Below are 24,195 nucleotides of genomic sequence, written 5' to 3' on the forward strand. Positions count from 1 at the left end.
CTCTCAGCTCTTTAAAGGCTCCTGGGGTTTCTGTCCATTTGTGAGCTCCCACATCTTTTCAGAAAACTTCATTAAGATGACAGTAAAGTCTTAATCGTCTCAGCAGCGCAGGAAAAAGCGTTGTGTAGAAAGGTGACACCCCCCCCCCCCCCCATCCCGTGGGGCTGCAGCATGCCTGTGTTTTCCCCCCACTATTTCTGAAAAGTTGCAATCCAAGTGCTAATGCTCCTGTCTGGAGAGGGGAGGACGTGCTAATGTCCTGCCTGCTGCACGGTGCTGGGGTCTCTCCCCAGAGCATCCCACCCTCCAGCTCGGTGAGGCCTTTCTCCTCCTGGGGTGGCCAGATCTCCACTGAGCAGAAGCATTTTCAAGGACAGATGATGCTAGCTCCTGGAAAGTGCAGCTCTTTCTTGGAGGAAAAGACACATAATGGAAGAAAATGCACTTTTCTCACTTAGAAACAATCCCCAAACTATTTTAGTCACTGTTTTCTTTTAGGACTTATCCTTATGTTATTCTCCTTCCCATCACGAAGCCCAAACCGTAAGCGCCTGAGCCATGATCTGTCTTTCCCAGGGTGAGGCGATGTCTGTTGGGAATACGTTGTGTCATTTATTTTTCTTTTAAGAGGGGGGGGGGGGAAATATTTATACACCTTTTAACCACTCGCTTTTGAATATGTATATCAGCTAATATGCAATACTTCCAGGTTCATAGAGGCGATAAATTTCCCAGTCTGTTCTTTATGGTGATAGGTCATCTTCCTAACCACCAATAAATATTGTAAAGTACTTTCGCTGGAGCTGTGCTAACCCAGGGCATCTGTCACTCGCTGCTTGCTGCTATTAGGAATTATTGGGCCGTACCACGCGTTGGGATGCGCGGGGGGGGACACGGCACGGCGCTTGTCACGCTCGCCGTCCTTTTGTGTTGCTGCTATCAAAGGAGCCCCGAGCTTCGTGCATATTAATTATGAATCGGCTCGGGTAAAATCACTCACCTTCTGCTGGGTCTTGGGGAGGGGGGAGTGCGAGGCGAGAGGGGCTGGCGGGGCTGGGAGAGCCCCAACTCTCCGTGCACTCAAGTCAGCAGCTCCATCTCTCTCTCTCTCTCTCTTTTTGATGCTATACTGTAAATTTATTTCACCTCAGAGAGTAAACAGATATATTGCAACCCCAAGGGTTCATGGGTAGTGTATTTACAAAGGGAAGGCGCAGCAAGCCCCCTCTGTGCCATTTCCATTAATGAGAGCGGTCATTAAGTAAATGAGACATTGCCTTTAGCAGGCTTAAGAGTTCACACACTAAGGAGTATCAGATATTTAATTGAAACCAACAACCCGTCTTACACGCGTGTTACTGGTGTAGGGAAGTGGGCTGCCCTCCAAGAACTCTCCCCCCACAACCTCCCCCATGCAAATTTCATGATTGGTTTCCGTGATGTCATTTTGCAAAGGGGCAGACAATAGCTGTGGGGAAAGGTAAGTCAATATTATGTTCTTTCGCTGACAAAGGCAGATAATGCTGGCTTTTTTCTTTTATTTTTTTTCCTCTTCTCTCTTTTTTTTTTTTTTTTTTTTTTTTTTTTCCTCCCCTCCCTTGGATTGAGACAGAGGGGAAAGGCTTTCGGAGCACACAGTTGATGTAAACAGACGCAGGCGTTTCGCCTTTAGAGCACGAAGGCTGGGTTGTTGTTTTGAAAATTGCACTGGAGAACCGAGGGGATTTTTATGATGATCATCATGCTCCTAGGTCCATCTTTGCTCGCTCGCTCTCTGGCTGGCTGCGAGACTCTAGTGGACATGTTATGCTTCTGACTGAAAAGAGGTTGAATAAGACGAGAAGGGAGATTTATTTAAAAAAAAAAAAAAAAAAAAAAAAGCACAACATCGCATTCAGCCGGGAAACTTTCTGACTATTTCTGGAAGAGGATGCTTGCCGGGTTTGTGGACCGCGAGATCGGTGGATGTTTATCCGGAGGGAAGCGTGCGCGGTGTTAGCAGAAGACGCTCCCGGGCGCCGGGAGGAGTTTGCGCCGGCGGCGGCCTCCGCGCCCGCGGAGCTCTCGGAGGTGCTGATGGCGGTGCGCGCCCGCGGTGCGGGGAGCCGGGGCTCCGCGCGTCCCTCTCCGGGCTCTAACCCCCCCCAAACCCCCCCCCCCCCCCCCCCCCAGCCCCCTTACTACAAAAACTCCGACCCAAGTCTGCAGTTTCCTACTCCTCCGGCTTTAAGGAGCTCCGCGCCCCGGCGCGGAAGGGGGGGGGTTGCTCGCCGATGGACGCGTGTGCGGAGGGCTGGTGCTTGCCCGCTCGGGTCGCCTGCCGGGTGCTCGCTCTTACCACTGGGAGACTTTTCTTTTTTTTTCCTCTTCTTTTTCCTTCTTTTTTTTTTTTTTTTTTTAATTCTGCCCCCCCCTTCCCCAATATTGACTACTTTAGAGTTCTCTATTTATAGCAGCGAGGAACAAGGGAAGTGTGCCATGTTTGTGGATTTCTCTCTATACATTGACCACGACAGAAATATGCGGGTTCTTATTTTTAGCTAGCTCGGAAGAGGCTTTGCTCGGCTAATCTCTTTATCAATTTTAGCAAAGTTTTGTTGTCGTCGTTGTTGTTGTTTGGGGGGTCAGTTGGGGAAGGGGGGGGCAGAGCGAGGGGAAAGGGGCTGGTGCCCGAGGATATTGCTTGCGCCGCGATCGACCCTGGCGAGTTAGGCTGAGTTTGGGGCGCAGTTTGCCGGCGGGTAGGACCGACCCTCCCCGGAGAGGCGGCCCCAAAAGAAGCGGGGGGGGACACACACACACTCAGCACCCTCCGAGGCTCTCCCACACAAAGGGGCAGGTCGTGGGGACGACCCCCCTTGGAGCAGGGGTGTGCAACACCCCCCTCCTCCCCTCCCCGGAGCCGGGCTGCTGGGGGGGGGGGGCAGGCTGCCCTCCGCTCCCCCCAACCTGGCCGGGCAGCGGTGCAGGGCGGGGGGGGGGCAGCGCACACGGCGCCCACCGCTCCGCTCTCCTCCCGCTATTGTTGAGCCCCCTCGCTCCGAGCAGCCGCTGGAAACAAGTGCAAAAAAGCCCAGGCTAAATCCTCGCCATCGCCTTGCCGCTACTTTTAGTTATTATTATTATTTTTCTTTCTTTCCCTTTCCCTCTCTTTCGTTGGCTCATCTGCTCTTATTATCAGCTTTTTCCATATGGCCACTTTAATTAATGGCAGACAAAAGGGGGTTTGGGGGGGGGAGGAGGAATCCAGGAATTAGAGTTTATAGTTGGTTTGTCTCTGATGCTGTCATAGAAACCAGAAGCAAAGATGCCGCCTTTCCACTTCTTTGTATGATCCTGTTTATTGTTCCCGAGCGGCGCAGATTGGAGCAGGCGCATGTTGCAAAGCGCAAACCATCGCCTGCTGCTGCGGCCCGAGACACCCGGGCACAACTTGTCCCCTTCGGCTCTTTCCCTCTCAAACCTGCCTGCCCTCTCCCCTTCCTTTCCCTTTTTCTCCTGCCTCGGGAAGACCAAGAATAACTTATTTTTGCCTATTTTTTTTTTTTGTTTGTTTGCAACTGGTATAGGGATCTGGGGGATCCCAAAGGCGAGAAGAGTAGGAAAACTCCAGAAAGTTGGGTTTATTCCTTCCCAGAAAGCAGACGGGAGCTGCTCCTTGTTGTCCCGGCGGAGTTGAGGTCCGCGTACCCCGGAGCGGCGGGGCCGGGTCTATCCCGGGGTGCCGTTACGGCGGGGGGGGGGGGGCACCGTCCCGCGGGGGTGGCAGCTTCCCGGGGGTCCCGTCGAGGAGGGGTCAGGGCGGGCAGAGCCCCTTCTCCCCTGCTCTGCCCCGAGCAGGGTCCGTGAATTTCCACCCCCCCGCCCAGGGTTGCCGTCGGCCCGCAGTAGCCCTCGGGGCGGGGGGGGAGAGGGGGTAGCTGGGGCACCTCGTACTGTAGGAAAGCCAGAAATGCAGCCCCCCCCCCCCCCCCCCGGGAGCCCCTACAAGGGGGGGATCCCTGGGGGCTTGGCCCGGCTGGGGGGGGGGGGCGTCCCGCTGCGGGACGGTGCTTAAGGTCACCTCCAAGGTTGGCGTTGGTGGCTTTGGGACGGGGGTGTCCCCTCCCTTTTGGGCAAACGCTGGGCTGGAAGTGGTCGAGAACCCCCTAACCCCCCTTCTCCCCCCCTCCCCGGTCCGTGCTGCTACTCGGTGCCCGATCCCTTTGCCCCCCCCCCCGCCCCGGGCTCAGCCTTGTCCCCAAAGCAGGGGGGACACGGAGCAGGGGGAGAGCAGCCCGGGGGTCAGGAAGGCAAGCTCCCCCCCCCCCCCCCCCCCCCGGCTTTTGTTTTGTAGAGCTGGGCTGTGTCTGTTAATGTCCCCGGGCTGGGGTGGGAAGGAAAGGGGGGGCCACACAGCAAGCCCAGGTGCCTTCCAGCCGGGGGCTGGGGGAAGTCATTAGGCCGGCGACTAACCCAGCTGGGCCAGGACTTTCTCCAACAACCCGAAGCCGCAAACTGGGGGTCGGGGGTGGGCAGGGGAAGCTCCGGCTCTGCACCCCCCCCCCCCCCCCCCGTTCCCGTCCCGCGGAGCCCCCGGGAGAGCCGGCAGCGGAGCGGTCCCTGTTCCTGGCAGTCGGATGATGATGATGATGATGATGATGAGGGCAGGGCTGACTTTGCAAGACGTAACTCGGCGTCAGAGCAGCTGCCATTTTAGCAGATAGTGCTAAACTCCCCCCCCCCCCCCCCCCCGGCAGCCTCGGCTTTGGGGTGCTGCCTCCAAACTTGGCTCCTTGGTGGGGCATGCTGTTCTTCTGGGGCTTTGGGGGGGACGACCAGTGCACCTTAAGTCAGCAATACACCCTAAACAGGCTGAATTACCCAGCTTTTGGAGCTCAGGAATATAAACTCTTCTCCCTTCCCCAAATCCCACCGTGGTTCTGCATCAGGGTTTGAGGAGGGCAGCTGAATTTATACTCCTGAGCCCCCCCCCCCTCCAAAAATTAAGTCAGTGCAATGCAAAATGGTCCCTAGCTCCCTATCCGGTGAGGGACAGAGCCTTCCTTTTGCAACCTGGGGGTGCTTATTTCTCAAAGGGTGCTGGCATGCATCCCACTCAGAAGTTTGGGGGGACCCTCTGCCCCCTGAGAGCAGAGCGAGGAGGGGGAAGCGGCAGGTTTACAGTAAAGGCCGGAGCGTGCGGGGGAAATCGCCACGGCTGGGCTGGGCTTCCCAGAAGACATGAAATCAGCCGTGGGAAGGGGAGGGAGACGGGGGAAGCATCGCGTTATCGCTGGGAAGTCAGATGTGAGAGTTTAATGGCAAAGTGGGGGCCAAGACCCGGTCTCCCCTTTGCTTTGTGTGTGCGTCTGTCAGTCTGTAAATGGCAGGACTTATTTTTACAGCTGTAAACTGTGCGGCTTAGTTGCTAGAGCTCTTTCCTTAATGACGAAGGACATCTCCTGTCGTCACTTTATAGCTGTTCGTCTTTCTCGTACACAGGAGCTGAGGGTGGAGGATTCAAGCTGTAAACTTCCAGAGCTGGGAATACACCACTGTGTGTTACTCTTCTTCCTCCAACAAATCCCCTCTTTGAGTTATTTGTTGTGCAAATGCTGTTTGCTCCCTGGCTGTGCAGACAAGATTGCTGACGCCCAGGAGGGAGGCTAAGGTGGCCCCAGACTCCAGGTTTATTTGTCGCTTTGGGAGATAGCCCTTCAGCGGCTGTGTGAAAGGGATTATCAGCCTGGGGTTAACTCCCACCCATCCTCTCAGTTCCCAGGTATTTCTAGAGTTTTGACAGGGCAGAAGTTGCTGTCAGGAAACCTCACGCTTTCTACTTCCCCCCCCCCCCCCCCCTTTCCCATCTTTCTCCTGGGTTTTGCTGGTTTCTAGAAAGAACAACTCTACCACCTAGGTACCAGTGCTGGTCTCCTGGGGTGCATCATGCAGAGTACCCTGGTGTCTCTGACATCCTTAAGGCTGGCTTGTGTGAAACCTCCCATCTTAAAACATTCCGTATGGCTTCTGAGGCTGGTTACCTTTGAAAAGTAGAAACTTGATCCACCACCTAGTCCATAGACAGGAGATCATGGCGTGAATAGAGAAGTGAGGTGATAAGCATATGCTGTGAAAAGTTTCTGGGATGGGAGAAATGCCCCAAAATACCTTGCTCCTGGAGTGAAATGAATTTATATGACACTTCTGCTCTGGGATCTGGGAGCTGGGTCATGAGTAATGGCAAAGAGAAGGGCTGGGGCATCCCTTCTGCTCCCTTCAGAGATGGGAGGGAAATCTGTCATCCCCCCCCACTCCCTGCAAATATTTTCACCAAGGAGAAAAGGGCTTTGTGTGTATATATTTGGAGGAAGCAAGTTTCCCCTCCTGGTGTCGAAAGGAATTTGTGAAAGCGCAGCGTTTGCCCTTGCAGAACTTGGGAGCTGCTTCGCTGGGAGCAGCTGCGTGGTGGCTTGGCCCTTTGGGACAGGGCTGAGACACAGAAGGTGAAAAGCAGTTTCCAAGTGTCTCCTTCCCTGTGCAGGTTCGCTGGGCTTCCCCTGCGTGCGAGCAGCAGCGCAGGAGGGCATCCCTCAGCTTCTTGGAGCTGCTTTGCTGCAGCATCTTGCGTGGGGGGGAGGTTGTTTCTGCCCTGGGAATAGCTGGAGGTGGGCACTGAGGTGAGGACATCTCAGAGGCACGAACGTGCGTTGAACGCTTATGTTTAAATAATGTAAACATTAAAAGTCACCTGAATGGAGCAACTCCTCAAAAACTTGAAACGTTTTGTGGATTTTTCTGTGGACTCTCTTACAGAAGGCATAAGCTGGAATTTTAAGGAAAAACGACTTAATATACAACACAAAACTAGTGGTTTTCTATTGTTGAGGTTATTCATCCCCACAACACTTCTGTGAGGCCTTGCTGTGGTTTTGCAGGTGGGGATGGGGAGGCAGAGAAGGTTTCTGGGCCAGCAAGGCTCAGACTAACAGCCTGAGATCTTAGCGTGAAATCTTGGTCCCTTTAAGGAGGAGTTTGCCCTTTGGGAGACTGTATTTTGATCATCACTGGCTGCTTTTTAAAGCAATGCCTCCATCCGTGCTACAGGAGCCTTTGATGCGGCAATGCCTGTATGAAACTGGTCCAGCAGTGCCCTGGAGGGAGCCGGCACTGGGAACTGTGGCCGTTTTTGGGCAGATCCAAGAGGGTAAAGGCACACGTGGCTCCGGCTTGTTTACAGATGAGCGTGGGGAAAGGATACGGGCTGTGAGCTCCATCCCACCTCCCCGCTCCTCTGCTCAGCCGATCAGAGCATCCTGGTGTATCGATCGCCACGCACGCGTTCATACGTGACTCAGATGCCCGGTGTGTTTTATAGCAGCGAGGAAATGAAGTTAGTTGTGAAAGCTTGTCCAGGGAAGGGTGGTCTGGTGTGAAAGGATGTCAGGAAAGGGAAACGGGGAATTTCCAGGCACAGTTAGGTGGAGGAAAGGCTGGCTGAGATCACCTTGTCCTACCAGCCGGGCTGTTCCCAGCAAGTGTCAGTCTTATAGCAGAATAATGAAGTGACACACTCTGCAATACTCTGCTTTTCATTTGGTTTGGTTTTTTATTTAAAAAAAAAAAAGATAAAAAATATAATTTTCACCTGAATTAAAATACTTTTGATCTTTGTCTTTCATTGAACTTTTTGCTTCAGAGAGAATAGATTAATAAACACTTTCAAATGGAAAAACATAGTTTGGAAAGGTCCCCCTTTTATCTTTAACACAGAGCTTTAATGCTAACCTGGATATAGGCTGGCTGTCCCTCAGTTCCTTTTGTCTTGCTTTTTTATCTTAACAACAATAAATTTGCGTTTATTGTGATCATGCTGGCCTTTACTGGTCACTTTTTATTCTTTCCTTTTTTATTTTGAAGTCAGCACATTAAAAAAAATTGCAATGTTATTTTAATCAGACCAAATGAAAGAGCAAATCAGAGCGAGAATTTTAATCTGCCCCAAGCAAAACTGCCTTGTACATCTGTCATGTTGGGATTAGTGGAACTCTTTAAAGAAGCTGAAGACTTTTTAAACAAAGTATTAAACATTTGTGACCTGATTTCCATTCTTACAATATTCTCATTAATAAGAGTGCAGGCTGAAAGACATCTGTTAGGTCCTATTTGTTTTAAGAATATTAAAGAATAATAAGAATATTGGAGGGGGTGGGGGAGGGTGGAGGAAATCTAAATGTAATATTTGGAGCCAAATCTCCAAGCTGCAGTTTTCCAAAGTGATTTTGTGTCTAACTTGGGGCAGAGTGGAGGGAAACACAAGTCTCGGTAAAGCCTGTCAAGTTGGATGCTCCATATTGTTGGTCTTGGCCAGTTTAGGCTGTTAGAGCTTTGGTGAGGGTTGCCCTCGGGCCGTGAGTTTTGCCAGGTGCTCCATCCCTGTTCCAGTAGTGGAGAGGAGGCAACTCTACCTTCCTGAGATAAAATCTAGTCTGAAACAAAAAACAAACAAAGGTGCAGCCTTAAATTGTACACAAATACGCCTCGTATGTGTGCGGCACCTGCTCATGTGCAGTGCTGCCTTGGACCAGGCAGAAAATGGAGTAGGGAGGGAGTGAAAACGTCCTTCTCGGGTTCGCTGCTTGTGTTTTGTTTGATGCTGAGGCAGTTAAAGTAAATGGCCCAGCTTGGACCCTTCAGGGGGAAAAAAAAAAAAAAAAGCCAGGCATGTGTTCGGTAAAATACTTGCTGAAAGAAGCCTTCACTATTAACATGGGTATATGGTTTAAGAGAAGGTTGCTGTCGACTGCAATCTTTGCATCTTGTTTATGCTTGCTGGGTAAAATATTAACTAAAGCATCTGAACATAAAGTTCTGGTGTGAAAGAATATCAGCAGGGGAGAGCCATATGGTGCCAGCCTGCTAACAAAATACCAAACGCTGGAGATTCCTTTTTGCAGAAGACTGAAAACTCTCGTTCCCATACATAATACATGAGTTCACGCCTTTGATTACTCTAAACATTAGTCCAAGCGGTACAGGCGTCTCTTTGGAGCTAACACAACTTAGGGCACGCAGTGCTCTTCCCCCCCTCTTCCTTTACATAAAAGAAATCGATGTCGAGCTGTTAAGATACAAATATCCAATATGCTGCAAGACAATATGTTTCCGAAACTGCTGCGTAAGCTGCCTTTCCTCTAATTAAATATAAACTGCAGTAGAGACTCGGGTTTCTTCGTTCCTTCACTTGAAACCGTTTGGTAAGTGCATGGTTCTCCCTAGGATGCCAGCTGCAAGCCAGGTCTGTGCCCGTTTTGGGGAAGCCTCTTGCTCCTCATGGGCACGATCAGAGCTTTCTGATCGATGCTGAGGACTGTAATCGTCTCTCTGAGCAGCAGCTCGTGGGTGTGTTTACCTGAACGCTCCCCGTGAGCCAAGGAGTCAGGTGTATTCAACGGCAATGGATTCAAACCCCGCATTAGGAGGCTCCCCCGGTGAATATTATTATAAGGTACAAGAGATGGCTCTAGGGGAGCTTTCATGCACACAGTATTTAAAAACCAAGGTATTGCTGGCAAAATCTGTAGGTGACACTCTGAGCACTTTTGAATTTCTTTTTTTAAACAAGCCCTCAAAACCAACAATTTGATTTTGAATAACTCTGCCTCGTGCTTGTCGCTGGGCTCCCCGAGCGCGGCTTGTTAAGTTTTGTGATGAGTACCCAATTACCTGTGTGTAGAAACACCCACGTAGCGCAGAGAAACGTCCCCAGCAGCTGCCTTTGGTTAACCTGTGTTTCAGAGCCGGAGTCTTTCCCTGCCCCTGGTGCTCTCCAGCCTGGGAGAGGCAGCTCTGGGGGGTGGAAGGTGATGTCTGTCAGGCAGCCCTGGGTTTGGGGCCAAAGCTTGCTTTTGAGTCACCTGTTTCAGCTCTTGGACATCCAAACCCTCTTGGAAGAACATTGGGTTTAGCACCTAAACGCAGAATTGGGCTTTCCTCGTTTGGCGCTGCCTTTCCCCATTCTGGCTGTACGGGCAATGGGGGGTGATGAGATGGAAATGAAGTCAACCCCCAAACCCTGTTGACTGTATGTCTGGTGAAAGTTTTGGGGCAGGGATGGGTCTGGTCTGCGAAGCCGTGTCCCAAGGGGAGGCTGCTGCTGGGGTAAGTGAAGGTGCCAGATGGGCTTTGAGAAAAGTTGCCTGATTTCAGCCAAGAGCTTTTGAAAACCTTCTTGTAATGGGGCTTGAAGCCTAAGCAAGAGCCTTCCTTCTGGTGCATGAGTCCAGTCCTCACTCTGTACCTAAAACCCAAGCGCCTGCACAGGAGTGAGAGAAAATAAATTAATTCCCTTCCCTGGTAAAAGTCAAAATTCTTTATTTGTAAGACATCAAAAGCCTTGGCTGGGAGATATGCTGGGTAAAGTTAACTTGGGCAAAGTTAGCCCAACTAGAGCAGCTCTGCAGAGAGGAGAGAAAGTTCGTGCCTCTGAAAGCTGATGTGGCCATGAGCACATCTGGAGTCCCAGCTTTTCCTGCTGTTGCATACGTTTCTCCTCCATAATTTTGAAGCTTTGCATCTAGCAAGCTTCTGGCAAGTGGAGTTAAAGGTTTGTTTGTTGCCCTCAATATTTTGATGTAATTAGTCAGCGAGCAACTCGCTGCTTTTGCCCAGAGAAACGCGCTCTCCAAGAACACAACTGACAGGAGAGGATTAATAGCCTACTGGAGAGAGCTGCTCTGGGTTTTTTTATTTAAAAAAGTGAAAAAAAAAAAAAAAAAGGTGCCTGGGAGCAATGTTGTTGCTTTAAAAAAAAATGACAGTCTAAACAGTTAACTTTGCCTGCAGTGTCTCAGAGGAACACGGAGTTGTCAGCTCCTCTCCCGCATCCCTTAGAAACTTTCGGCTCCCTCCTGTCATGGAGCGGCTTTCCTGGCTGCTGGGGAGGCCGGTCGCTGCCGAGCCAGCAAAGCGGCTCTGGCAGGTTGGCTGCTTCCCTGCCGCGCTTGCCTGCCAAGCAAGGAGCGTTGCTGAAGAGAGCAAGGACGCCCCATCGGAAAGGGGAGGATTGGGAAAAAGAAGGATTTGGAGGAGAGATGAACTTCCCGCTTGCAGGATATGAGCTAATCCTTGGCTGCAGGGTCTGGGGAACAAGCGCACCGCTGGAGACCTTGGGCTTTCCCCGCTCCCGGTTCGGTATCGGCACAAAACCGATGCGGCGCAGCGGGCTCAGCCCGTGCAAGTGCCTGGAAATGGGGTGAAAGCTGCTCCGAGAGCACTGCCCGTGGGCACCCAGCTGCTGCCCCATCCCTCCTCCTTGTCGTCCCCACTGTGTATTCACAAGCAAGCGCAGGCTGCCATAGGAAGGACAGAAAGGTATCACTCGCCTCGATTTAATTTCAATTACACGGGGTCCGCAGGAGTGCTGAGAGCGGTGCCAGCAGGGCTATAAACTTAACATATTTGATGATTCTCCTTCTTTTCAAGCAAGTGGTGCACAGTGGCCGCCCCATTCAGTGGTGATAATCCTGGGGGGCCGTGACATTACGGCTGGCAGAGCCGCGCGCTGCGGCGGAGGCTCCTTTTTGATGAAGCCATTTGAAGGGTGAGCTTAATCGCCTTGTTTTGCGGCAGGCAGCATGGCATCCTGTGCGTGCCCCTGGTCCGGGAGGCTTGGCGTGGAAATGGGCTTTGGTTTGAGTGTGCCGAGCCCGTGCCATGAGAAAAGATGCTGGTGGGGGGCTGAGAGCCAGCGGGCACTGTGCAGCGCTGCCTCTTACCCCAGGGGAGTTGTTGCTGCATGATGATCTCACCTCCTTTTATGCCTTATTGCTTCTGTCTCTCTGACTCCGTATGACACACGCTTACGTGTCAACTTTTCACTTCTTATATGGCAGCAGAGAGGAAAGGCTTAATATCATAAAGACAAGCTGGCAGCTGGGAAGTAGCCCACTTAGTCATCTAACTTTGCGTCAGAGGCACTGCCAGCCTCTTCCCCAGCTCTTCCAGACAGCTTCTCCCTCCTCTGCCTGACCTGGTGTCACACGTGGTAGAAAAGCCCATCCAGAAAACCATCCGCTTGAGCAAATGCTGTTGGTGGACTCCATTCCTGTGCTGAGGGCAAAAGGGTTTGTGTCCCTCAAACACCTGCGTTTGCCCAGCTTGGGCCAAATTTGGCAGAAGCAATGTGGGGGTTTTGCAGCTTTTGTGGGTTTTTTTTGCAGCTCTGTGTTTTTTCCCAGAACCTGTGGGGCTGAGGGTAAGGTCCCAGAGCAGATTCACATTCACTTGGGCTGTGACAGTCAACACTGGGGCATCTCCAGAGGTTTGGAGTGCAGAAGAAACCAAAGTCATTGACAGCTAAATCTATAGATGACTAAAACAATAGAGGAAAGATCAGTTCATCTCTCACCTGTTTCTTCCACTCTTTCCCTACACACTGGGGAAATCTATATTTGCTGCTGAGAAACGGGTACTGAGCTGAACGACGTGTTACCCTGTCTGAGGAAGGCCGTCTGGCTGGCTTTTCTCACTTGCTATTTCTGGATGTGAAGAACCTCATTTATAACCTTTGCTTTTCACATTTGGCTTCCTCCCAGTGTGCAGCCTTGTATCCCCCTCTGCAAGCACAACGCTCAGGCTCGCTCTTCCTCTTCTCCCTTGATTTCCAAAGATGATGGAGTGGCTCAGACACAGGGTGTCAAGTACCCGAGCTGGACCAATGCATCCAACTCGGTCTGTTGTACACCCATCCACACTGGGAGTACGTCCCTATACGGGTGTAGAGCAGCCGTGAGAAAGGGGAGGCTTTGGTTGCAGCAATTGCTGATGTCTCCTTTTACCGCCTAACCTGCCAGGGTGGGTTTGTGCTCCCGGTTTGGGGGGATGACCCTGTCCCCATCCCCATGGGTGAGGAGATGCAAGCCAAGGGCTGTCTGGCACGCTGCTGCTGGCGCTGGGACTGGGGCCATGGTGGAGATGGAAGCAGTACTACGCTGCTTTCCCCGGAGGTTTACCCTTCTCTCAATGGCTGGGAGGCAGAGAGGTGAACTAGGGGGGTCTTGGAGCTGAAATCCCCTAATCTCATTTGTTCCTCTGCATCCATCATCTCACTGTGGCCGCTTCCCCACGGGCCCCTTCCTCAACCACCCTTCTCACTACTCATCTTCAGCCTCAGGAGTCCTAATGCTGCCCCAGAGCCCCTTTGTACAGCACAGATACACCATGCACGCGCACACACACACAACCCTAAAGGTCTTCCCAGACCACCTCAAGCGGGGAAGGACATCCATGTCCAACTCGAGCAGTAATAGTGGCCATACTCCTTGCGCCCGCTGTGCTCACCCCACGCAGACCTCCCTGGCTTACGCAGGTTGTTTTCCCCTTCCTGAGGGCTTCTGTGTGTCAGCAGCGCTGCGGGAAGGGTTTTAAAAGACAGAAGATGCTCTTGTATCCTCACCCTGAGCCACCAGGTCGTTCCCTTTGGCAGCAACTTGTCTTGGAGCTGCTTCCTTCCCACTGGCCCAAGACACGCTTATCCAAAACCATCTCTCAAAATTCCTCTGCGCTGAATTCTCCTGCTGGTGTTTCGACACATCGGCTCCACGGAGGCTTTCGATTTGGTCTGAAAAGTAATTATTACCGGGGTGCAGTTTAGCAGTTGTGTTTTACAGTGCTGGTAAGGTTAAAAGAAATAATAATAATAATATAAGAAAGACTCAACCAGAGTAACTGCCTGCAACATGCTATTTGCATTTTTAAGGAAATACTTCTTTGAGACAGCTTGGGTGAAAGGTCGGCATTTGCATATAAATGGAAAAGAAAGTGTGTGATGCTGGAAGTTACATCTATATTATTTTCTCAGCAGTGAGCTGCTGTTTCGGAGATTAAGGGACGTGGTTTGCATTTGGCTTTTATTGAATAGAGAAGGTACCAGGAAAGCCAAATTAGAACAAAATAATGAGGGAAACGTGCAAGAAGAAAGAAGCAACATCCTGTTTCTCGGAGATGCTCTCCTGTGTGCCTGACACGTTACACGCCTGTTTGCACACGTGCCGGGCACAAGCAGATGAGCATTGCTGAGCAGGGCTCCCTCTGCGTGCACAAAAGGACGGACACTGGAGACGAAGCCGGTGGCAGGAGTGGTCCATGCTGTGGGATAAGCCTGGCAGAAGGGGGGACAAGCTGGGGCTTGCTTGGTATTTTTTTTGTTGTTTTTTTTTTTGTTGTTGTTCAGGCTCAGATATGTTTGGAGAGGAATTAATCAGCAGGCTCACATGAAGTTCCAGCTATTGCAGTAGGAAAATTCGCACTTTGGGCAACATTTAGTGGCTGGCAGGGTGAAGGCAGGAGGCAGAGAAGCCCGTGGCTCAGGTCTTGTTCTTGTCTTGGAGGGGGTCAGCATCAGCTGAGAGCTTTTCCAGGCCCTGCTGTTGCGCTGGGCCTCGGAAACCCCAAAGGGATTTCGCTTTGTTTTCCCTCTTGTTGCTGGCCCTGCTCGCCATGCTCGAAGCGGCTCTGCATTTTGACAGCTCCTCCAAGGAGCCGGGGGAAGATGGAATGTTGACCAATGTTCACTCCTTATTCTTCTTGATCAATATACTTAAGAACAATGCACAGATAGCAGTGGTACTGTGGGCATGCAGCATTTATTCCTCTCTTGAAGAGTACACAAGTGATACAAGGATGGAAGGAGAAAACAACCTTCTCTCACATCTTCTGCAGCGCTGTGTAGTGTGCTTCTGCCACTCTGTAGAAAAAGAAAAAAGACTCTAATAAAAAGTCTTATTAACTGGCCATGAACACTGGAGCATGAATATTGCTCTTAATGAGGAGAGACTGTAGCCTCATTTGCTTCCTTTGCATCATAGGTGCACTGAGGGCTTCATCTCCTGTGGCGCTGGGTGATATGGAGAAAGAGGATGAAATGTTGGTCCTTCCCTAGAGCACTTCACGGCTCGGTGTGCAGAGCTGCTGGGCAGGGATGGAGAGTTGCCCCTGGGTGAAGGACGGCAGCGCAGCCGTCGCAGGGGCCTGGGGATGCCGGCTCTCGTGGCAAGGTGATGTCCGTACCTTGCTCCTGGTGGATCTTTAACCCGCTGCTGAAGCCACTGCTGAGGGCTTTGCTCCCTCTCGAAGGAGCTGGTTTCGGTGTTTCTTCCCTTCCCATTGCAACATGCCCTCGTGTTTGTGAAATCTGAATCTTCTTGCGATTAAGCCAGTTGCTCTGCGTCCTGTCCCGGTGCCGTGGGAAACGGATGATTCCCTTTTCCCGTTGACGACCTAGCAAAGAGACTTCAAAAGCATGCAAAGGTGCCGGGTATGACAGGGCAAAGCATGTGAGCTGGCATGGCTGAGGTGGCCACGGGAGCTGACACGGCCACCTGGGCAGAGGTGGCAGCTGATGGCGTCAAAAGCAGGATGAGCCAAGAGGTGAGGTGGCATGGGGCTGGGAAGGAGGACTGAGTCACCTGTGCTTCAGGCAGTGCTGGAGGAGGGAGCCGAGGCAGGGGATGCTCCCCGGGCTGCTGGCTGGCCCCTGGGCACCGCAGGAATTGCTGGAAGGAGGGTGGCAGGTTCTTGTGTCTGGAGATGGAGAAACAGTGGCATTACGGTAGCAATGACCTGTCCTTTTCCCCTTTGCATAGCCAGATGGAAACCCTGGTGCTCCCCTCCTCATCTCTGTGGCCCCAGGACCCACGGAGCTGAGCAGGGCTGGACTTGGCTGTTGGCAGCGAACACCTCTGAGCCTTGCTGGTGCTGAGCCAGTTGCTTAGTGGGTTAGCAACGCATGCCATGCTGCAAGCGTCTGTTTGGCAGTGAAAGCACTAAAAAGGCTTGATCCTACTGAAATCAAACCCCTTCCTTTCCTTTGGGTAAGGGGAAAGTAAAAGATCAGAGTGTGCATCACAGATTTCATAACCTTTGATGTCGCAGCGTGTGGTAGCGCAGTGGGTTAAGCCAGCATTGCGTGTTTATTGGGGCCATGGGATCAAAAATTCAGCTCACTGGTACGATTAGTAGTTGGGTCTCCAAACAGCCGCACAGTGCAGCAAGGCACCGTCTGGCTCTGCGCTTTGGCGAGAGGAGGCACAGCTGGGAGCGACACGGGGATGAGGAGCTGTGAGAGTGGGACGTGCTGGGTCAATGAGATGATGGAGCCAGAGGGCGAGAGCAGCGGGAGACCGAGCGCTCAGGTGAACTGCCCCAGAGACCAGCCCAGGGCATACGGTCTGGGATATACACATCCCTCGTCAAGGGTAATCACGTTTGTCAACTTGCTCTAAAAAAGAGTTACTACTAGAAAGTACAGGGTGGCTGGGACTCTTGCACGCCATTGAAAGGACCCCCCGGGTCCTGGGGGAGGACAACCATCTCCCACCATTTGCTCCCCATTCACTGGGGTTCACTGGTTCCCTGCTTTGCTGTTGGTACACACACAGTCATGTGGCCAGGTCCCTGCAGCTCGTCCCCAGCTTTATAGGAAACTGCTCATGGCTCCCCCGTTCCTCCTTTTATAGAGATTATAAACTCTTTGGGCTTGTCCAGGTAAGCTCCCCAGGTGAGAGCGTCAAAGCTCAACATCTGCTTGGTGATTGCCAAGCTCCTTTCCAAACACGCTAAGGAAAAGTATCTTTAGGTCAGCAAATGAAGAACAAAGAACCCGCAATCTAGCTGGCCGTGCTAGTCTCCTATCCGTACATCCCATCCTAACTGATTATTAAATCATATTTGCTGATAAGTATGAGATGTAATATCTATTACACAGCTGTTAAACCTCAATTAATATGTTTTAATGATCAGTCGTTTACTGTGCAATATACAATTAACATCTGGTATTAGATCTTAAATTAAATGCATGTTTGGGAAGCTAAATTCGAAGCACTGAACATAGCTGTGCCATAGTAAACAGTGATGATTGCATTGAACAGACAGTAATTCTGTGCCCTGAGCGGGGGTTAAACCAACACTCCTGGCATCAGAGAAGAATGGAGAAGAATTGCTATAGTAGCTGGGTTCTACTTTTTCAGTGTATTTTAATCCCTACGGAGGTTATAATTCATCTCCCTTGAAAGAAGCACCCTGATGCATAGCTGCTGCGCTCCTGCGTGCGTGAAGGCTGAACTAGCAGGCGGGCACTCATGCAGGGTATCGGCTCAGAGGAGTCTTTTCTTGGCAAGGGTTGGGCAGGAGCGTGGGGCAATTAGTCGTGCTTCAGGCTGGGTTGGGCTGTGCTGAGTCCCGGGGGCTGTGCAACGGGGTTCGGTGGTGCGGCTAGGATCTGAGACTGAAGCCTTAAATCGAAGATAAGACTCATGGTGCACGCTGGAAGAGAAGCCCTCACTGCACTGTGGGTTTGGGGCCATGCAGGAAAGCAAATTCAGTGATCGGTGTGCTGCAGGCAGTGGCCGGTGGCCATAGAGAGCAGCGGGTGTGGGTGATGAGCTGCAAAATGCATGGGTGTTAGTCAGCAAGCAGTGCAGAGGGGATGGAGGGGCCCGTGGGTGGCTTTTGCAGCTTAAAGAAGATGTAAAACTTGGATTTGAGACTTTTTTTTTTTTTTTTAATTCATATGAAAGATGGGGTCCAAAGGGCACCCTCCACTCCCTGACACTGCTGCTGTACTTGCTCTGAGAAGTGAGCCCGAGTTGTCTGGTGGGACACTGAAGGACCCAGCCTGTTCTCAGCATGTTGTTGCCTTGTTAACACAGGGTTCACCTTTCCTGTGAAAAATGTGCCTGAACAAAGATGAAGAAAAATCTTACTCTCTTCCTTTTCTCTTTTCTCGTGCTTGCGGAAGCAAATGAAGATTGATATGTTTTTCTTCTAGTCTTTCAGTTTAAATATGCAGTGACGCATCTTATGAGGAAACGAAGCCTTCACCCTCCATCTTTTCTGTGAGGAACCTGTCTCTCACCCCATCACTTTGCTATAGCAGATGTAACCTCTGCATAGATTTGGAGACAGGGTGGCTCCCCCTGGCACCATAAGGACACGTGTGGGAGCTGGCTGCCACCCAGGCAGCCCCCTCCTGCAGCATTCTGCCTCATTTTCTATTCGCCTTCTGCACTCCAAAGCTTCCTCTGAGGTTTGTTGGGTTTATTTTGGGGGGAACTTTCTGCCATTCTTTGGAGGGTTTAATTTTTTTCTGGCAAATCAGTGCTTTCTTCTCTCTTTGGAAACGGAAAGTAAAACACACCCAAGTCTGATTAACACTCTGAATTGCCTGTGGTCTCCCTCCCAGGTTTCCAGATCATTTGTTTGGAGTTGATGATGGTGACCCAAAGGTTTCACAGAACTTGCTTTTTCATGCCAGGATTCTGCACAACCCGCAATGCTTTTGTTCACAGCTGAGCTTTCTCTGCAGATATTTCTGAAGGAGAGAGGGGGACAAATAGATTCAAGGTTTGGGAAAGAGCCTCATTTGGAAGAGGACACACAGATGTTTTGGTGGTGGATTGTCCTAAATGTTGATAGGGAAAAGCAGCCTGTCTAATGAGGGACCCCAGTGCATGATCCAGTCCTGACCAGGTGGTGGGTGCTGAGGATGGAGCTGGTGGGGGAAAGCTGGTGATTTCCTTTGGAATGTGAACGTCAGGCAGTGATCTATCAGACCAGCTGAGCATCTAGGTTATTTTTCAAGGGGGAGTGGATGCAAGTGCTCCCCGCTGTGACCTTTGGCTGTCCCATCTTGGTGCCAGGAGGGGACCCTAGAATGTGCTGCTCCCTATGGGATCTGCTTCCCGTGGGCAAAAAACTTGCATTTAAGGCAATACCCTGCATCTCCTCTTGGGTGGTCCAGGTAGGGGTTAAAAGAAGTGTCCTTCACATAACTAGCAAGCTGCATTTCTGCTGAACCCGGGGTGCGGAGGCGAGGTAGAAAGGGCACAGCCAGCAGTGCAAGCTGATCCTCTCTGGAGACCAGATGCATTTAAGCAGCACGGAGTAGAGGAAATCTGATTCGTGTGTTGATGGAGCTGCCTTGGCCATCTGAACCGGGCTGGGCAGAGGGATGGGAGCGGGCAGGAAGACGCTGAGCTGGTGTGGCCAATGCACCTTCAGCCTGGCCGAGGCTCCTTGCCCCAACAGACAGCCCCTTCCCCTCCTCTTGCTCACAGGGATGAAGGCACAGGAGGTTGGGTCGGGGCCCTTGGCAAGGACAAGCTGGCATCTCAGGCCGGATTTACTGTGGCAGCTTTGGGAACTCGCCCTTAGCCTATGACTTAGGCACACGTGAGCAAAACAGGCCCAAAGAGGATAAGTGCATGTGTGTTTTGCTATTTTTCCCACCTTGGGGTTGAATCTCATGACCTTTCAACCTTTCAAAAATTTTCTAAGCTATCTTTAGGGTTATCTTGCATCCAGGATCCATTGTTTCTACAGTTTAACCCACACTCTGCTCCTGCCCCCACTGCATCCCGGAGAGGATGCTCCTGCTTTAAAACACGCTGCTTGGAAGAAGGATGCTCAGGGAAATGCTTCAGATAAGCAGGCAGGCTGTACTGTCCTATGAATGTGCTATAGAAACATCTTTATTTCTTCTTATTTGATGGGGTTTTTTTGCCCTCTCTTCTCCTTTCTTCTGTTCCTTCCTAGCTTCTTTCCCACATTTTGCTTAGTTTTCATCATCTGCCTGGCCATCTGTGCCTCCCTGCTCCCTTTCCTCGGAGCTTCTCCAAAGCAGAATAATGTTTCAGCAACTCTTGGATTTTGTTTCCAAGCCCTGTGCCTTTCCTGTGGGTCCAGGCTGGAACACAGTGTTTCAGACAGGGTTTGGAGTGGAGTCTCCAACACAGATGTTTCTCCTCTGAGACCTAGAAAAGTCCCCCCAGCTGCCCTCCTGGCTTCAGAACAGCTCTGTTTTAGGACAAATACATGAAGGTGACTTTCATGGTCATCTATCTTAGGCACTAACTTGGATTGCACATCACCACAGGATCGAATTATCCCAGTCTTTCAATGTACTTATTCTTGCAAGAGCACTGTGGGACATACTGGTTGTTCCTTAACGTCTTGTAGATAGAGAACAGACACGGGCAGGGGAAGAATAAATGCCCTAGCTATTTTCTGCATGTTCTCCTAAAAGCTGCTTTGTGGCAGAGCGGATCCAAAGTTGCTCAGCTACTGTCCCACACGCTCAGCAAGTTATCCGTTGCTGGAAACACCCACCTTCCACAGGTTTCCTTTAGCGTGTATGAGCCTTCTCTCTGCTCTCCCTGTCTTTGCGATCACCCCAATAATAGAAACATCAAGTCAAGGAAGCATGGGAGCATGTTTGGCAGAGGAAACGAAGCCTCTGCCCTGAGCTCTTCCCCAGGCTATTAGCAGCCAGAGATGAATGAGCGTGCCGGTGCGTGTGTAACTCCTCACGTGCCTCCTTCTGGGGGATGCTCTCCTTTTTCCTTTGCATCAGTGGTAGAAGATGAATGGAGCAAGACTCGGAGAACAGGCAGTAAATTATTCAGTACTCAATGCCAGAGGGAGCCGCAATTAAAGATGCGAGGGGAAGACTCGCGGCACCGGCGCCCACAGCGACAACAGTTTGCCAAGGTGAGCTGTGACGCTGGGAGCCCGAAGGCCAGAGTCTGGGGGCAAACGCTCTTGATCTCATCACCGTGAGCAATAACTGCACCGGAGGGGAAGCTGTGCCACGCAGTTCTCGTGCCACGGCAGCTCCTCCGCGCTGGTCCAGTTGCTGCAGATCCATCCGTGTGCGGCAGGGCCGATGCTGGCTCCTTGGAGTTGTACTAGATGAAGGGAGAGTGCCAAGAATCTGCTTGTAAAGTATGTATTTCCCATAATCTTTCTCTTCAGATGGAGGTTCCTCTCTGCCTGCTCTCCCTTGCTCCCAAAGCAGCTCTGTGTCTGGGAGCTTTAACTTCGAGACCCTTGTTTTGCACCTTCACTGCATATCGCTGTTATGACCCACTCCCAAAACGCTGGTGTCACCAAGAGTTGTCACGGAAACCTGTGTGGGGACCCCACTCGGCTCTCAGTGATGCCCAGCTAAGGGGTTCCATCTACTGCTATACACGTGAAAATTTTTGTGAAAGAATAAATATTAACTTTATCTCTGGAAAAAGAAGAGGGTGTAAGGGAGAAGCCGTTTGCCAGCTGCCACGGGCGCCACGAGGCTCCTGGGCCGGTGCTGGCAGCTGCCTTGCCCAGTCCACCAGTGACACTCGCTGTTAATACTGTGTTTTCCAAGTGAGGACCAAGCTGAGCAGTGTTGTGGTGTTCGGGGTAGGCGGAGGGTGCACACGTGAATTCTTCATGGTTGGGGCTCTTGGCCTTGGCATGGCACTCTGGGGTCCTGCTCGGGGCATGGAGATCCTCAGGCAGGATTTGTATGGCCATTAAAGAAAGCAGGTAGGGAATAAATATTGCATTTTCACCTCCGGCTGATGCTGCTGATGGGGTGCTGGGCTGACTCTGCGTCCTAACCCCGTGTTCCTCTTCCTCTCCCCAGAAAATGAGTTTCGGGGTGAGCTGCTGAATCAGAGGTGGACCTGCGGAGAGAAGATCAGCAGCTGCGAGGGAGCCGCCAGCCTGCACGGCACACACATCAAGGTGAGCAGAAAGCCCTCGGTCCTCCACAAGCATGTACTTTTTTGGTACGGTGACCTCCCGCCCCACGTGTTGGCCACAGGGCGAGGGCCACGTGCTGCTCCAGCCCTTATGGACCAGGTGGTCCAGGGGGGGATGGAGACTTTCTGGTACCCAAAGCGACGGGCAGGACTTGGAAATCTCTGTCTCCTTGCTACAGCCAAACCTTCTGCATGGTGAATCCAGGCAGAGAGGGCTTCCAGCTGTCAAGATTTGGCTTTGAGTTCAGCTATTTAAATCCTTGCCTTCCTCTCCGGTCCCATCCTTCAAGGATGGCTCAGATCTTGATATTTAGGTCAGTCCCAGGCCTGTTAAAATAAGCCCTTTCTCCAAGGCGCCGGCTGGTCGGAAGAAGCCCCTCGTACGCCAGGTGAAGCCGTGGTGCCTTTGGAGGAGACAAGTGAGGCATTCATCCCCACCGGGAGCCCAGGCAGCTCCTGGGGGCTCAACAGAGCCGCTCATTTACTGCTGCAGCTGTGGCTAATGAAAGAGGTCCAGCCAAGGCTGTCAAACCTCCCGGCAGATTCACTGCCAGCAGATTAGGAAGCTTTAATTAAGTATAGAACTGGGCTGCTCACGACGCAAATGGCACTTCCCGTCCCATTTTGGCCTCTCGGTAGTGAGGCACCATCTCAGATGGATGGATGGACCCACCTGGGCGGTGGAGAAAGCCCTCCTTGGGTGACTGATGTTACCGACTCTTCCTGTATCCCCAAATAAACCGAGCCCTGAGAAAACCCCAAACCAGCAAAAATCCAGCCTTAAAAAACATCCTTCTTCACTAACAAGCTGTCAGCTGCAAGCAGGTGTCACCAGGAAAGCTCACACCTTCTTGGAAAGCAGAGTAAGCAGTTGTTGCTATATTTAAAACGAGCTCAATTAAGGCTTTTCTATTGAACCTGCCAAATAAGCACTTAGATTAGATTTAATAAGATTGTTTTATGTTAATAAAGCAATGATTACAAAAGGTAATATTCCTAGTATCTGGTGCTCACCTAGCACTCTGCCTCTGCCAAGCACATTGCTAATATTAACCAGTTCTTGCAACCCCCAGCTCTGCTTATCTGTGTTTTAACGGGGGCAAGAGGAGGAGGTGGGGAGGGAGCATCTGATGCTGGAGCAGGATTTGGGGAGCTGCAGCTTTTGGAGGTGGTAGTGCTGGTCCTGCAAAGCCAGGTCTACAAAGAGTCGCACCGCGGGATGTCGAGTGTACAGGAGGGCCTGATCCTGCGTATCTCTGGCTGCAAGACGGAGCCTGTCAGCCTCAGGTGTGTGAGGGAGCACTGGGTGAATTCTGGCTCTTTGTTATAAAAGCCAAATTAAACTTGAATGGGAAGGGGGAAGGAGGAGGCTGGCTTTGATAAGGCTATCACTGGCTCTCTATGAGCAGTTTTCCCCATGTGTTACTTTAAATCCATTTAGGCAAATTTAAAAAATATTTCTCTGCATATCAGTGCAGTAGCATATTTTTCTGCTATGTTTTCCTGAAATCCAGTTGAACCTCAGATAGTTTAGGCCTGGATATTGTGTGCAGCCCTCTAACCTCACAGGTCTCCATCCCTCTCTAACCTTCAGATCTGCACCGTGTGGGCACGCTTGCGCTTGCATGCGTGCTCATAAATACATATTGTATTTAAATGTAGTTTTTCATGCCAGTTACAGCTCGTAATCCACAGGATGCACAACGGTGAAGGACAATGGGATGCGGGGCAGGTTCATATATTTATTTTTGCCTCTATAGAAGTCCAGGTGCAGGATAAAATTTCCCATGACAGGTCTGAAATGAGATCTCGGAAGAGTGCTGAGGAGAGGTACGTTCTGCACGGAGCCAGCTGAGACCGTCCGCATGGACGCTCCTGCTTGCGCTCGGCCTGGAACCACGGTGACTGATGGAGAAATGAATCTTTCTCTCCCAAATCTTCTCTATTTCCCCGCGCCACGGTGAGCTAGCTGGGGGTCCTGGGGGCAGGCAGGCTGTTGCTGAAGGCTGGCTGCTGTTAGGACGGGTAGGGCTGATGCTGATGGGGCCACCAGATCCCACCCCTGGCCACGAGCACCGGCTGCTGCAGTCCTTTTTGGAGATACGCACGTAGCTCACTTCAGCAATCGCCTCGCATTGTGCCACTCGAGGATTATCTTATGAAAAAGGCAGCTTATTACCGAGCTTGAAAACAATGGGGTTGAAGAACTGTGATATTTCAGGTTTTTTTTTTCCTTCCCCACCCCTCCTCTTCTGGCGTAAGAGCTGTTTGCACGTACGGAGCCACTTAGGTCTCTCCGCGCGTGAAATGGCGTTTGGATTGCGTGTTGTAGCACTTTCAAACAGTCAAGAGGGAAGTATATGTCAACTTAAACTACCGCATATGAAATCACCCCAGCCTAATGCTCGAATGTCAGCACTGCAGAGGCACACGATACAGCTGCGGCTGTGTCAAACGTGATGCTCGGGAGCATCTTTTCTGGTCCGCTTCCCTTGTGCAGAGGATGCCTCTGCTATCGCCACAGAGCATTAGCACTTGGTAAGCGTTTCATTCGCAGCGTTGGACTTTTTTTTGGGGGTGGGGGTTGGGGTTGGACCCTTTCTGCAAATGCAAACTGACAGCACGGCTTCAG

At 51.4% G+C, this 24,195-nt stretch overlaps 1 protein-coding gene across 7 annotated transcripts in view; it reads left to right on the forward strand.

Annotated features, from left to right (window-relative positions):
- Positions 1-1,225: 1,225 nt before the first annotated feature.
- The window catches only part of MYT1 (myelin transcription factor 1), a 65,178-nt gene continuing 42,208 nt past the window's right edge, over positions 1,226-24,195 (forward strand). For 3 of the 7 annotated variants that reach the window (XM_030009331.1, XM_030009332.1, XM_030009330.1), the window contains exons 1-2: positions 1,226-1,480; positions 21,446-21,546. The gene's annotated coding sequence lies outside the window, so the exon portion shown is untranslated. Of the gene's footprint in view, positions 1,481-1,849; positions 2,071-21,445; positions 21,547-24,195 lie in introns of those variants that run through there. The other 4 variants (XM_030009328.1, XM_030009329.1, XM_030009334.1 and 1 more) reach the window with 3 other exon arrangements.

This window comes from Aquila chrysaetos, chromosome 3 (assembly GCF_900496995.4).
Source record: "Aquila chrysaetos chrysaetos chromosome 3, bAquChr1.4, whole genome shotgun sequence".
In the NCBI taxonomy this organism is placed as follows: domain Eukaryota; kingdom Metazoa; phylum Chordata; class Aves; order Accipitriformes; family Accipitridae; genus Aquila; species Aquila chrysaetos.